General features: G+C 46.7%; 2 long non-coding RNA genes across 2 annotated transcripts; both read left to right on the forward strand.

Moving 5' to 3' along the window:
• The first annotated feature begins 9,338 nt into the window (after positions 1–9,338).
• LOC120969365 (uncharacterized) lies at positions 9,339–10,219 on the forward strand. The gene is made up of 3 exons (XR_005763507.2): positions 9,339–9,722; positions 10,016–10,105; positions 10,179–10,219. It is a non-coding gene; the product is annotated as an uncharacterized lncRNA (long non-coding RNA).
• Positions 10,220–10,548: 329 nt separating this feature from the next.
• On the forward strand, positions 10,549–13,167 carry LOC123495057 (uncharacterized). The gene is made up of 4 exons (XR_012190037.1): positions 10,549–10,842; positions 11,038–11,096; positions 11,977–12,163; positions 12,250–13,167. It is a non-coding gene; the product is annotated as an uncharacterized lncRNA (long non-coding RNA).
• The last annotated feature ends 706 nt before the right edge of the window (positions 13,168–13,873 follow it).

Here is a 13,873-nt window from a genome sequence, read left to right on the forward strand (position 1 = left end):
TTTCACCGGAAGCCACGTCGTCTCGATCTCGCGGCTGGCTAGAACCGAGCGGAACCTCGCCATGAAGACATATGGTGCCGTCGGAAAGCCGGTTGAGGACCTCCGGCCGCCCCACCCCGGCCCCATCACGCGCCGCTGGCCGGCCATAGCCGAACCACGGCGGATCTGGCCGGGACGCCAGATCCACGGCCACAGCCGCCGCCCATCGCATAGCGGAGAATCCCACCGGAGGACCTCGCTAGCTTTGGGTTCGCCGGCTGCTGCCGCACAGCTAGGACGCCGCCGTGACTGCCGCGCAAAGATCCCGCACGAGGCGCCCCAGCCGCCTGATGGGAGATCCGTCGCTTCCCTCCTGCCCTAGCCCTTTAGGCGTCGGGCGCTGCCACCACCGCGGCCAGCGCCGGCGGCAGCGATATGCCTCATGAGAAGGCTGGCGGCGCGAGGAATTAAGTCCCCCTGGCGTCACCCTGGATGGCGGCGCAAGGGGGTCGCGAGAGGGAAAGTAAAATAATAATCAGATAATACTTCATGTATCAAAAATGTCGTTGATGAAATAATGAAAGAAATGCGGTCAAAATGTATATATACGGGCACCAGCCGGCTGTGTCCGCATGTTGGGCGCACGGGGCCTCCATAAAAACGACTGGCCGGACGCCGTTCTATTTCCCTACTCAAACAGATGAAATCCGAAGAAAAACGGATGTATGTTTGGATGCGTTGAAGTTGACCTACAATAGAGCAGCGCGGCCTCCTCCAGCGGCCAAATTTCATGTTTTGACCCTTTTGTGGTACAAAATCGGGATCTGACCCCCCTTTGAATTTTTTTCGACATCTGACCCTTTTGCTACCGCCAAAGGGCTCGGCGGTAGGGTCACGCAGGCTACCGCTAGGGCTTCTGGCGGTGGCATGGATGGCCCACTGCCGTTACCTAACGGCCAGCGCAACATCCTACCGCTGCAGGTCTTGGTGGTAGGTTGACTTACCCTACCGCCCTATGGCTTGGCGGTAGGGTCCTGTGGGTTTAGGTTTTTACATGTTTTATTGATTGTTTGTTTTGTCATAGGTTTCACATAGTTTCACAAATAGCAAAATATGAGCTCACATATTAATAAAGGTTCGACATAACAAATATCAAACAGTTTACACATAGATTCATAAGTAGGAAATAGCAAATAGCAAACTTGTCCACATAGTTTGACAACCCCAACTAACGCAAGTAATTTCGCAAAAAGCTTTTGCAAAGCCAACAAACGGTGCAACAAGTTCTTAAGACAAGTTTATAGGGCGGATAACCCCCCCTGTATGTTAGGGATGGCCGTGGAGACAGATACGGCAGCGGATCCACCGGTTCAGGCGAAGACGGAACGCTGGTCGGCATCCGACCGTTCAAGCACTCCCACCTTGCCTTGCCCACTGGAGTTTTCGCCTCCGCCCTTCCCCAGCTGATGATATCGAACACCGATGCACTTGGGGGCGGCATTCTGCCTCTCTCCTCCGCATTGCTCTCGAAGTAGATCCCCCGGCCCAAATTGCGCAGCTCCCAGTTGGAGTGCTGCTTGGCAGCTTCAATGGTCCCTTCCCGGCGTTCACGGGAGATAGTTGGATCTCCCTCCATCTCTGCAGTCACTCTCTTCAACTCCTTCACACTCTGCGACCAACACTTCACATCGTCGGAGATCCGTTCTGCCCTCTCGTGCCACCGCACTGCCCTCGTCGGCTCTAGGAACTCGTCTGAAAAAGCTCCCACCGGCTGCAGAAGCTCGGGGAAGGACTCGTACACGTATGGAAGTGGCAAGGCAAAAGGGTCGTGTTGGAGATGAATGGGCGATGTTGCGCCACTGTTGCAGACCTAAACATATGGATCAATAACAAAAGTTCATCATTAACTAAATAAAATACATATATCAAGATGGGTCAAATGCAATATCATATCATATCATATTTACTCCAACCAAATCCACTACTCGCATGGTTGAGAAGTTGATGGTTCAACATTTGTAAAAAAAATCTAAACCTAAACCTAGGGTTCATCAACTAGGGAGCGTTCCGCATATGGTAAAAAAAACTAAACCTAGGGTTCATCAACTACGTTCATCACATTGCAATCATCTAGGTTCATTATATTAACTAGGGTTCATCATATCAACTAGGGATCCTCATGATTTTGAACAAGAACATGAACCTTTTTTAGGCTACAAAAAAGCAGATTGATTTGACTCAAAATCCATGAATAAATGAAGAAGATCAGAGGGGGATGGGAGGAGCTTACTTTCCTCTTTCCGAAGCCATCTCGATCCGCAAAATCCATGAATAAACGAAGAAGATCGGAGGGGGAAGTGGAGGAGATGAGAAAAGGGGCGAGAGGAAGAAGAAGGCGGCTGGGTGGGTGGGGATAAGGGGGTGGGGTGGGGTGGCGGTAGGGTCAGAGCATGTGTGTTAGGTTTTTGTGACCAAAACAGCCAGCGGCTCAGCGGTAGGGTTGCACAACCTACCGCCGGGGCCCTCGGCGGTAGGATCCTACCGCCAGGGCTTTTGGCGGTAGGGTGTGCAACCCTACCGCTGAGCCACTGGCTGTTTTGGTCACATGAGGGGGACGTGGGGGGGGGGGAGGCCCCCTACCGCCGGGTGTCATGACGGTAGGCTGTACAGACCTACCGCCTTAGTGCCTGGCGGTAGGGTGGCCCAGAGTGCATTTTTTTGCATCTCCTAACTTCTCTTGTCTTCAATTTTTGGCAGACAACAATTAAACACTTGTAAACATGAAGCATATGTATGATATATCAAGCACACATCCACAAATCTATAAATAAGATAGGTTGGATACATAGCAAATAGACATCCACAAAGGTTTTCACCAAGTTATACATAGCAAATTAACGAAATAGTTTCACGAGCAAATCCATATGGTTCACGAAGCAAACATACAAGTTTTTAGTTCAACGACACGACAGCAACTTCAGTCCTTCCTTCCCCTCTTCGATGTTCGGTCCTCGTTATCCTTGGATCGCTTCTCGGCCGCCGTCTTCTTGCGGTGAGTAGGACGTGCTTTTTGAAACGGGGATGGACTCTTCCAATCCTTCTTCGGCACATTCCTCTTCTCACGTTGGGTTGGCTGAGTTGCTGGAGGTCCGTCGTCATCATCGTACTCCTCCTCCTCATTGTCCTCTTCCTCTTCTTCACCATGTTCTTCTTCTGCGCCCTCTTCTTCATCTTCCTCTTCATCATCACCGTCCTCGCTCTCCTCCACGCCATCTTGAACCGCCCTAGACGACGAGGCTGCATGGCTCGATGAAGCGAGGCTACGCATCGATGCAGGAGGAAAAACATCCTCGGTGTTTGTAGCGCACCCAAGCAGGCCCACAAGCCGGCGTGCTTTGTTGACGTATTTCTGCAATGATAACGAAACAATATGAACTTCTGCAATGTCCAATTTCTGCTAATGAACTTAAGAAAATGAACTCCATATTACCTTCACCATTTCCCTCAACTTGTTCTCACTAGCTCGAGTCCCAGGGATAGCACTAAGCGCATCAGAGGCTTGAAAAATGCTTTTGTTCAGCTCCGAAGACTGCAAAGTAATAAAATGAGTCAGTAGCACTAAAAGCTGATTTCATCCAACCGTCGGTTCAAAAGAGTTAAAAACAACTTACCACTCTGTTCATGAGGGGTCCGTACTCCCTAAACCCACCTTGAAGGTCTCTGATGCTCTCGTTGTAGGCTTCATTCTCGGAGGCGTCATCGAACAGGTCTTCGACATCTGCTGTCGTCCACTGGGGCCTCAGACGCAGACGATGCTTGATGCCATCGTCGTACCACAGCATGTGATCCTCGTACTCGTCCCGGTCAATCACTCTCCCCTCCGTGTCTTTGCGTCCTTTCCACTCGTTCCATTCCTTCACGTATCTCGCATGTTCGGCTTCCCAATCGGTGATTGTTGATTGTTCTTCCTGCTCATCCTGCAATGCATAAGAAAGAATGTAAAACACCCTTCTTGTATGAATGTAAAACATCAAAACAAGAACTTAGAATCGATGAGAACGGCTTGTGGTACTCACTGGTGTAGGTCGTAGCCACCGGTATCGTGGCCGGCTGGTGGTGTGTGTTGCGCCTTACCAAATTGTGCGGCAACATGCTATGGCAAGTGGTACTCCACGACATAGACACAAATCATGGGCACGATGCACCGGAAGAGAAGCCGGTCCTGCTTGCACATGCTGTTCAGCTCGAACCCCCACTCTCGTTCATCATTATACGGCTGCCAAGTAACCTATAACCAAACAATGGTAAGCTCAAGTGAAAGTGTTATCGAAACTATTCGAAATGTAGTTCTTATACCTGGAAAGGCGTGAGAGCATCAAGCTCGTTGCTGAAGACCTTGTACAAGGCCTTCGATTCGCCCGTGTAGACACGCACCACGTCCCAAGCGTATGCGACGGTCGGGTTCCGATCATCTTCGTCATCTTCGCCATAGTCCGTCCATGCACACGAGCGCAGCTTCTCCGGACGGCCCACCGGGATTCGCCCCAACATCCAAATGGAGAGGCCCCATACACATCCACACATACCGGACGTGTCTTCCGCTCTCTGGGTCGCGTCAAGCTACAAACCAAGTATAGATGATAAGATGTCAAAATCTAAAGCAGCACACGTCCATGATATTTGAAAGAAAGTGATATTCACTTACCGAACGGTATAGGTAGGCGAGTCCGGCGGCCCCCAGCTGTACCCCGCATCCCAGTCCTTTAGGAAGTCGAGATACATCCATAGGGCAGAGTTCCCGGAGCAGTCCGGAAACACTACCTCCGTGAGAATGTACCACAGGTAGGCCCTGGCATACTGCTCCACCACCCGGGGCTCGGCATCTTCCGGGCACTTGCTCCGGTGCTTGAGGAGCCATGGCAGCGGTATGCCAGAAGTCCAGTTGCTCTTAGCGGGGGGGGGGGGGGGGGGGGGGAGGGGGGGGGGCAGTCGCCGATGAGGGTGACAACCCTATCGTGCCAGTTCGCCCTCTCCACTCTTCCTGTGAGAGCACGACCCTCGAGTGGTAGGGCCGTAATCATCGCCCAATCCTCGAGGGTCACAGTCATCTCCCCACATGGAAGATGAAAGCTGTGCGTCTCTGGCCGCCACCGGTCGATCAAAGCCGTGAGAGCTGAGTGGACGAGAGTCGGCGGCTTACGCTTGAACTGTAGGACGAAACCCAATAGTCGGGCTCTCCTGAAGAACGGTGCGTACCGCTCGTCGTACTCCATCTTAACCGTCGTCTTGTGAGCCCTCATCCGCAGTGGCGGCAGCATTTGTTAAAATCAATAACCAAAGCATAATTAGCATGGACATAATAGTTAGCAACTTGTTTTCATCAATTCAAAAGATTTGGTTTAAAATGGTAATTACCACTCCATTCTCAATGAAACGGGCACGGTGACGCTTGTCGAACCTAGGGTCAAGCATGGTGTACTTCGTGCCGATGTCGTCCGCAAGAGGTGGCCTCCTAAAAGAATTGCATAAGCATATCAAAAGATTTTTCAACATGAACCAGGGTTCATCATTAACTACGAAACATATCGATGCATAACAAAGGTTCATCACATCCAAAAAAACCTATGAGTTCAATCTTTGAATAATCATATATCAAGATTATCATGAACATGAACTAAATACAATACATATATCAAGAACTAAATCAAATACATATATCAAGATGCAATCACCATGGTTCAAATGCATCATATCATATCATATTTCTCTAACAACATCCAACATGCATCATATCATATTGTTTTCAAAAACAAAAACCATGAACTAGGGTTCATCTTGAGGGATTAACCATGTTTACTCCAACAAAATCCACTACTTGCATCATATAAGATCCACATGCATCCTATATCAAAACAAATATCTCCAATATTCATCATATCATAACTTTTTTAACACAAAAAATTATGAACTAGGTTCATCTTGAGGGTTCAACATTTGTTCTCCAACTATATCCACTACTTGCATCATAGCCTATCAACATGCATCATCATATCACAATAAATTCCTCCAACATGCATCATATCAAAAAAAATCCTTCAAAAATAATATGAACTAGGGTTCATCTTCACATAACCATACCAACTAGTGACTAGAGTTCATATCTAACACAATATAACATCTATCATCAACCTAAATCAATCCTAGGGTTCAAAATATTTAAATCTAGTTCAAGAAGGGGGGTGATTTGAATCAAATAATGCGACGAATCGAAAGCTATTTGACTAAAACTAATTTGAGGGATCGAATGAGCTTACTTTTCTTTCTTCGGGACCATCTCGATCCACAAAACCGTGAAGAAACGACGAAGATCAGAGGGGGGGGGGGAGTGGAGGAGATGAGAGAGGGCGAGAGGAACTGCTCTGTTCTTGAGGGGGGCGGCTGGGTTGGGGGAGAAGGGGGTGGGGCGGCCGGCCCGCGGGCTTATAACTGCCCACACCCTACCGCCAGGGTCCCTGACGGTAGGATCGGACAGGCTACCGCGAGGACCAACGGCGGTAGGGTGGGACGGAGGGGGGACGGAGGCCGTTACCGCTGCTGACATGGATAAGTTCTGGCGGTAGGCTGTAGCATCCTATCGCCAGGCCTCGTGACGGTAGGAGAAAGGGTCAAATGTCGAAAAAAAATTCAAACAGATCTTAATTTTGTTTGGCAAAAGATCAAAACACAAAATTTTGCCTCCTCCAGCAGAGTGCAGAGAGAAAGGCGGCATGCTTCTGCTGCATGCATTGCAGGCAGGCAGCGATCGGGCTGATCAGAGCTCTGATCAGAACGCAGAGTGCTGAACGCGAAGCGGCAGAAAGCTGGCACGGCGCGGCCTGGCGCAACACAATGATTACTGGCCTCGATCGATCTATCCATTCCCAATTCCCTCTCCCACCTCTCTCTGCTCTCTCCTGCACAGTCCTGTGATAGTAAAAATTAATTACTAGCTCGTGTTAGTCCACATCACCACATGCTCCTTTGTTTCCTTTCGGAATGGATCAGTGTCCATGCTTTTGTTAGTTTATACGTATATCAACGGTCGTTGACGCTTACCTTGGAGCAGCACATCATCTGGATCCTGTCATCGCTAACGGTCACACAAATCCGTGGACGTACGGGTACGCACTTATACCGAGTCACTCATTGGATTCTAGTAGCAGCAAATGGAGATGAGAGTCCCCAACCAACCAATGTTGCTGGAAACACGGGTCGTTGGGCGAAAAGGCTAGGAAATGTCTGCATGACTGCATCAATTCCATTGGAATAAACGATCGCAGTATAATTCTGGAACAAAGAAAAACGATCCATGGTACACTCCAATGGAGCTGCAGGATGTACAGAACACGGCATGCATGGAATTATTTTTGCGCGCGTGCATGCAGCTCAATGCCCATGCCTTTACTTTTTCTTTCCAAAAAAAATCCGATCTTTTCATCAAACATCGTAGTAATAAAAAAACACGAAAGGTAACAGAAATTACAGTCATGTTTGTAGACCATGTAGCGACGGGCATCGCCCTGCCATCAATGAAGCCAGACAGACCTTGTTGTAGTAGATAGTTGCAAAGTCGTCTTGCTAAGACCCTAAAGAATCAGCGGATCAGAAAAACAACCGTCACCGATGAAGAGAAAGTTAGATTAGAAAGACCAACCTGTTGACTCACGCACACAACCAAACGAAGGCTGGATCTAAGCAGATCCACCTAAGACAAACACCGACCAAAACCGAAAAGATCCGTCGGAAACACACCTCCACATACCCTTCGACGATGCTAGATACATCGTCGGGACAAGCTAGGCGGGAAGAACTTTATTCCATTTTCTGGAAGGCTTCGTCGCGTTGCCTTAAGGAGCATGACAAAAACCCTAAAAAACTCAAAAGAACACCAAAAAATGGAGTAGGAGCCCTCCCGCCATCAAGTGTTGGGATCCACCGCGCCTCCATAGCCCTAAGGACACATGAGACGAGGCAAATCGGCGGCAGCGTCGACGGGAGGCAAGGAAACCCTGGACGGCTAGGAGTCGCTCTTGGAGGAGGAGGGGGAGGAGGAGGAAAGTGTTTTGTCACAGCCGAGTGTTTTGCCCATGCATTTACATGATACCTATACGGGAGGCGAGTTATAGCATCATGAAGAGATCACATGTTTGAAGCTTGCCGTCCATTCTAGTGATAATTGACATGTGAAGAGGTGCCTAAGAGAGTCTCATCCATAGTGAAGTATGGGGGAGCAATTTACTAGTGTTTATCGAGCCAGTGTAATCAAGAAAGGTGGTCCAACTTGAAGAGGTCAAGATCGTCATCATCTAGCTCAAGTGGACTATGCACAAGGCAACTGTATAACATTGATAGGTTTTCTATCTTACCGGTCTCATGGTGTTAGTTGGGAGACCGGGTTATAGGATCGATAGTCGTACTATCAAGGGGGGCTCTTGAGTGAGTAGCTGGATCTTATCGTTCACAGAGAGATCAAACCTTTGCGTACTTGGCATCACGTTTCTTGGTTCTTGTTTGACTTTTCTCTATGAGAAGTTTTGGATCTTGCGGTTATCGTCATGACAAGCTCAAATTCACCGAAAACAGATTTCCTATGCATCTACTATTATGTTTTTGATGTTGGAGTTTTGTCGGGTCTTCACTTATGGAGGTTTCACGCTTCTATTTTATTGGCATATTACTCTTGCTTGTTCTGAAGATTTCCATTCTTGATTTGATAACTCTTGTCGTTAGCCGTCTATCAAGGTTGACTTTGTCAAAATCAGAGTTCGCTTGCAGAAGTTATGACAGTTTTGGTCTTACTTGTTTCTGTAGTTTTAACTTGTCAAGTTGTACATCATGTGCTAGAGATTGTACCACTCCTTATGGAGTGGACACAACTATGCATGTCAAGGAAGTTGTACCGCTCCCTCAATGAGCGGTACTACCGGACCAAGTACCGGTCCAACTACCGCCCGAGGGGTGATTCCCACGGGTTTTGCTATGGTGCTTGGGCGGTGGCCAAATGGTTGTTCTGGTTAATTTCATAATAATTGTTACAATCGGGCACTCGCGGTTCTACCGCTTTGATTCTAGCTACTTGTGAGCCACGTTGAGATTTCCCCGAAGAGGAGAGGATGAAGCAGTACAGTAGAGATAAGTATCTCTACTCCTAATCTTCTCTACTCCTAATGGAGCAGTTGGCAGCCTGGTACCCTGGTTTTATTTTCGTCCGGTTTTGTTTTCTCCCACCTCCCACCACCCCTCCCGCCCCACCGTTTTTTCAATGGTTCATCCCGCACCGAACGAAGCCCACTGCAAAAGAAAGAAAACAGAATGAAGCCCATACGGGTCTCCGTTCTCCTCCCACCTCACCCTAGCGCCGCCTCCCTCACGGCGTCTCGTTCCTTGCCCCTAAACCACCCCCTCCTACCCGAGCGATGGCTGCACCAGGATGCGTGGAATCATGTTGCTTGGTGATGGGCTCCATTGCCAGACACCGAACAGCATCGGCGGGCAAGCCGCGGCGGCGCGTCGGCGCTGTCTACCGAGGGGCGGCACTGCGGGCCGCAAGACGATGGCGTAAGGCACGAGTCTATGACGCCAGGCATGGGAAGCCTCGGCATCCCGTTCCCATCCAGTCATCCAAGCCTCCGGTCGACTGAAGCTCACCTGGGCCGCCTTGCTCATCGCATCTCGATGGGATCATCGTGAGCGAGTCCTTCCGGGTGAGTTTGTATTGAACTACTGATCATCATGCTCGCTTCTGCCTGCCGCAAAATCAATGCGTTGTTTCAAACAAAATGAATGCATCTGCCATGGAAATTTTTCTTAGCTTCTGTTGAGATGACGCCCGTCTCCGATAGGTACAAGCTATACGTCCTTGCACACTAGGTGCTTGATGAAATGCCCTACTTCGTATGAACGTATTAATTATTTTTCTATTGTGTGATGTATGCTTTGAGGTGCTAAATTCTTGATTAGCTTAGCCGTGGAATTCTAATTTTTCGTTTGTTTACAGATGCTAAAGTTTGGACGTCAGCACATGGTGAAGCCAAGTGACACTCTTATTTTTCTTTCATACATGACCGTTGTGGTGCGTAGAAGAAAGGTGCTACTTTCACTTTTAACTTTCTTGTTGAATTACTAGATGTATGTGTATATAACGCTTGCATTTCTCTCAGTTCTAAGCTGGGATTGCAAAAATTTGAGGATTTCCCCACATGTGAGTTGCTTCTATAATTCGTCGACTCACATTTGCACTTAATTGATGGTGGCTTGTAGGTACCTCTACTTACCTGATATTGCATTTGCTAGGGATAACTCGTGAAAATAGACAATTAAAAATTCATTACCACCTAGGTGTGGGATAGAACATAGGAAAACAAACATGTTCTTCCTCTAATGTGGAGCACAATGGTGCTGATGGCGCATCAAGCTGAAATTTGATTTTGTAGGAACTACATTGTATTGACTATGGTTACCATTTCTAGATCACTCTGGGAAGGCACTTGCTGCAAGCATTATGTACCTTGTTGCTAGGAGCATCGGTTACCAAGGGGATACTTTTCCCTTATATTGAATAGTACATTTCCCTTATATTGTGAGCAGATTAGTTGTTTTCTACCCTTCCCTTAAAACGCATTATAAGTTGCCTCGATTAGTTTTGGCTTAGTTCATGTAAATGAACTGGAAGTAACTTCTGAATTTGTTTGACTTTGGACTTGCTAGAGCCCCGAAGTTTCTGCTTCTAGCATTTCTCTTCTTTAAGCAACATGGCAAGCCCGGTTTCAAAGCAAAGACCTGAGGAAGAATGTAGATTGATCACTGTGATTTCAAGTCCTTCAGGTGATTGATCACTGTGGTAATTCATTCTTTTGTCAGAATTTGATTGCAATTGGGGTTGGAGGGAAGCAACAAAATTCCTATCTTGTAATAGGTGTTTTTGGTGTGTGCCTTGACAGTTGTTCAGGTCGATACAAAATTTAATTCATGTGGTTTTTAAGGCATTTGAATTTAACATTTTTTTTATGTTTGTCTAAGAGCTAGAGCTGCTAAGACTTGAGACAGATATATACAGGGGCCTACAAGATCCAATTCATGTTAGTTACCTATAACTCTGTACCTCAATGCATCTTTCACAATGTTATTTCTGTAATTTATAGAAGTAAACAAATTCCTTACAGGTTTGACAGTTTGTCAAAATAAACTAGTATCAATGGGTAAAGGTGGGTACTGATTTAGTATGAACAAGTTTGCATGTTTTAGAACTTCTGTATTTTCTGAGTTTTCTTCCCTTCATGGATTTTTCGAGCTTATTCATTTTTTGAGTTTTAGGCTAGCTGAAAATATGGCGCTTATTCGAGAAATGGTGGCATATCAATATCATGTGCATGCATTTGTAGTATCTTTGTACCTCAATGCATCTTTCACAATGTTATTTTTGTAATTTATAGAAGTAAACAAATTCCTTACAGGTTTGACAGTTCGTCAAAATAAACAAGTAGTATCGATGGAAAAAGGTGGGTATTGATTTAGTATGAACAAGTCTGCATGTTTTAGAACTATTGTATTTTCTTAGTTTTCTTTCCTTCATGGATTTGCCGAGCTTATGTAATTTTTGAGTTTTAGGCTAGCTGAAAATATGGCGCTTATTCCAGAAATGGTGGCATATCAATATCATGTGCTTGCATTTGTAGTATCGAGAGAAAATGATATGTAATGATGAATCTTGACAATCTACACACACATCACTGTATTTTGTTCACTTGCTTGCTCTTTCTGGACTATTATTGATGGAGCAGCAGAAGAGGCTTTTAGTGTTATAATATATGTTTGACTTATAAATTCAATAGTTGAACAAAACTTTCAAAAATATTACTTTGACTAACTAAAGTATGTACATATGCACAACGTGTTATCGTTTATTCTTCTTCAACTAACTACGTGTGAAGCTGAAGCTAAGCCAATGTGCTTTTCTAGAAGAAGGCCGAGGCACATCAATCAAACGCCAACTCACCTGCTATTGGCACTAAGGGAGGAAGAAAAAATAACATTGTCCCTGAAGGCTCGAGACACGCAAATAGGAAACTGAGTTTGGGAAAGGTGGTTGTCTCCTTGACGCACACCATGGTGCCCTTGTCTACTCTCCGTCTTCTTCCTTGGACAAGTATTTTATTTCAGGATTTCGCAAGTGGTCCGTATTGACAAATAAAATGCATAGAAAAAGATACTTATGTTGTTCTATTCTTGCAGACACCTTATGACGCGGAGCATCCCAAGGTCATCCCCATGGACCTACCATCGTCTCACCAAGTGCCAAGTGGACCCATGACACGAGCACGTGCAAGAGCTCTCAAAACCGAGGTGACATCTCTCCTCTCACAATTCCTCTTTGAAACACATGAGATATGGCTACTACATCAAATGGAGACACTTTGTATACCCAGGTACCAAGGAGTTAGCCATGGAGAAGCTAAGGAGCAAGGAAGATCGAAGGAGGAAGGCATACGCGAAGATGGAGAAGAAAACAGGCAAGTCAGCACTTGCCCTGATGATCCAGACCGCCGTCCGGACGATCCTGACCCCGGCCCGGATGATCCGGCTAATGTGCCCGAAGACACTCGAAGGCCTCATGCTGAAGCCGGATCTTCCAGACCCCGGCTCGGATCATCCAGATGGACTTGGGCGTTCGGACCAGGACCAGGACATCCGGACCTCCTGCAGTCTCCATGACATGTCTGGATCATCCGGACGCCGCCCCAAATCATCCGGACCAACATCCGGATCATCCGGAGAGTGCCTGCGTGCATGAGTTGGGCCGAGGCCCATGTACCCTTTCGTCCCCCTAGGCATTTTATACGACTACACCTCCTCTTTTCTAGGGTTAGCATTGCTTTATCTCATATGAGAGATAGAGCTTTGCTCATCCAGTTGATACCTACTCCATTTGAGGCCAATCCCTCCATCTAGGAGAAGATCCCCCAAGTGGATTCAAGCCCTCCATCTAGGAGAAGACCCCCTAGTGGATTCAAGATCTCCTCTTGGAGAAGAACTAGCTACTTGTATCTTTCCTTTGTTGTCTTTGGATCTTGTGATCTCTTTGTGTTCATGGATCTAGCATATGTGTGATTGGATCAAGTCAATTTGAGTGTTTCCCCTTATTTTCCCCCTTGTGTTCTTCGTGTGTTCGTCGTGTTCTTCGGGAATCCCCCTCCAAATCGTGAAAGATCGGCCCCTAGGGTTCCACCCTACTGAAGAAAATATGCCCTAGAGGCAATAATAAAGTTATTATTTTATTTCCTTATATCATGATAAATGTTTATTATTCATGCTAGGATTGTATTAACCGGAAACTTGATACATGTGTGAATACATAGACAAAACAAAGTGTCCCTAGTATGCCTCTACTAGACTAGCTCGTTAATAAAAGATGGTTAAGTTTCCTGACCATAGACATGTGTTGTCATTTGATGAACGGGATCACATCATTAGAGAACGATGTGATGGACAAGACCCATCCGTTAGCTTAGAATTATGATCATTGAGGTTTATTGCTATTGCTTTCTTCATGACTTATACATGTTCCTCTGACTATGAGATTATGCAACTCCCGAATACCGGAGGAACACCTTGTGTGCTATCAAACGTCACAACGTAATTGGGTGATTATAAAGATGCTCTATAGGTGTCTCCAAAGGTGTTTGTTGGGTTGGCATAGATCGAGATTAGGATTTGTCACTCTGTGTATCGGAGAGGTATCTCTGGGCCCTCTCGGTAATGCACATCACTATAAGCCTTGCAAGCAATGTGACTAATGAGTTAGTTATGGGATGATGCATTACGGAACGAGTAAAGAGACTTGCCGGTAACGAGATTG

Source organism: Aegilops tauschii, chromosome 7 (assembly GCF_002575655.3).
Source record: "Aegilops tauschii subsp. strangulata cultivar AL8/78 chromosome 7, Aet v6.0, whole genome shotgun sequence".
Classification (NCBI taxonomy): Eukaryota; Viridiplantae; Streptophyta; class Magnoliopsida; order Poales; family Poaceae; genus Aegilops; species Aegilops tauschii.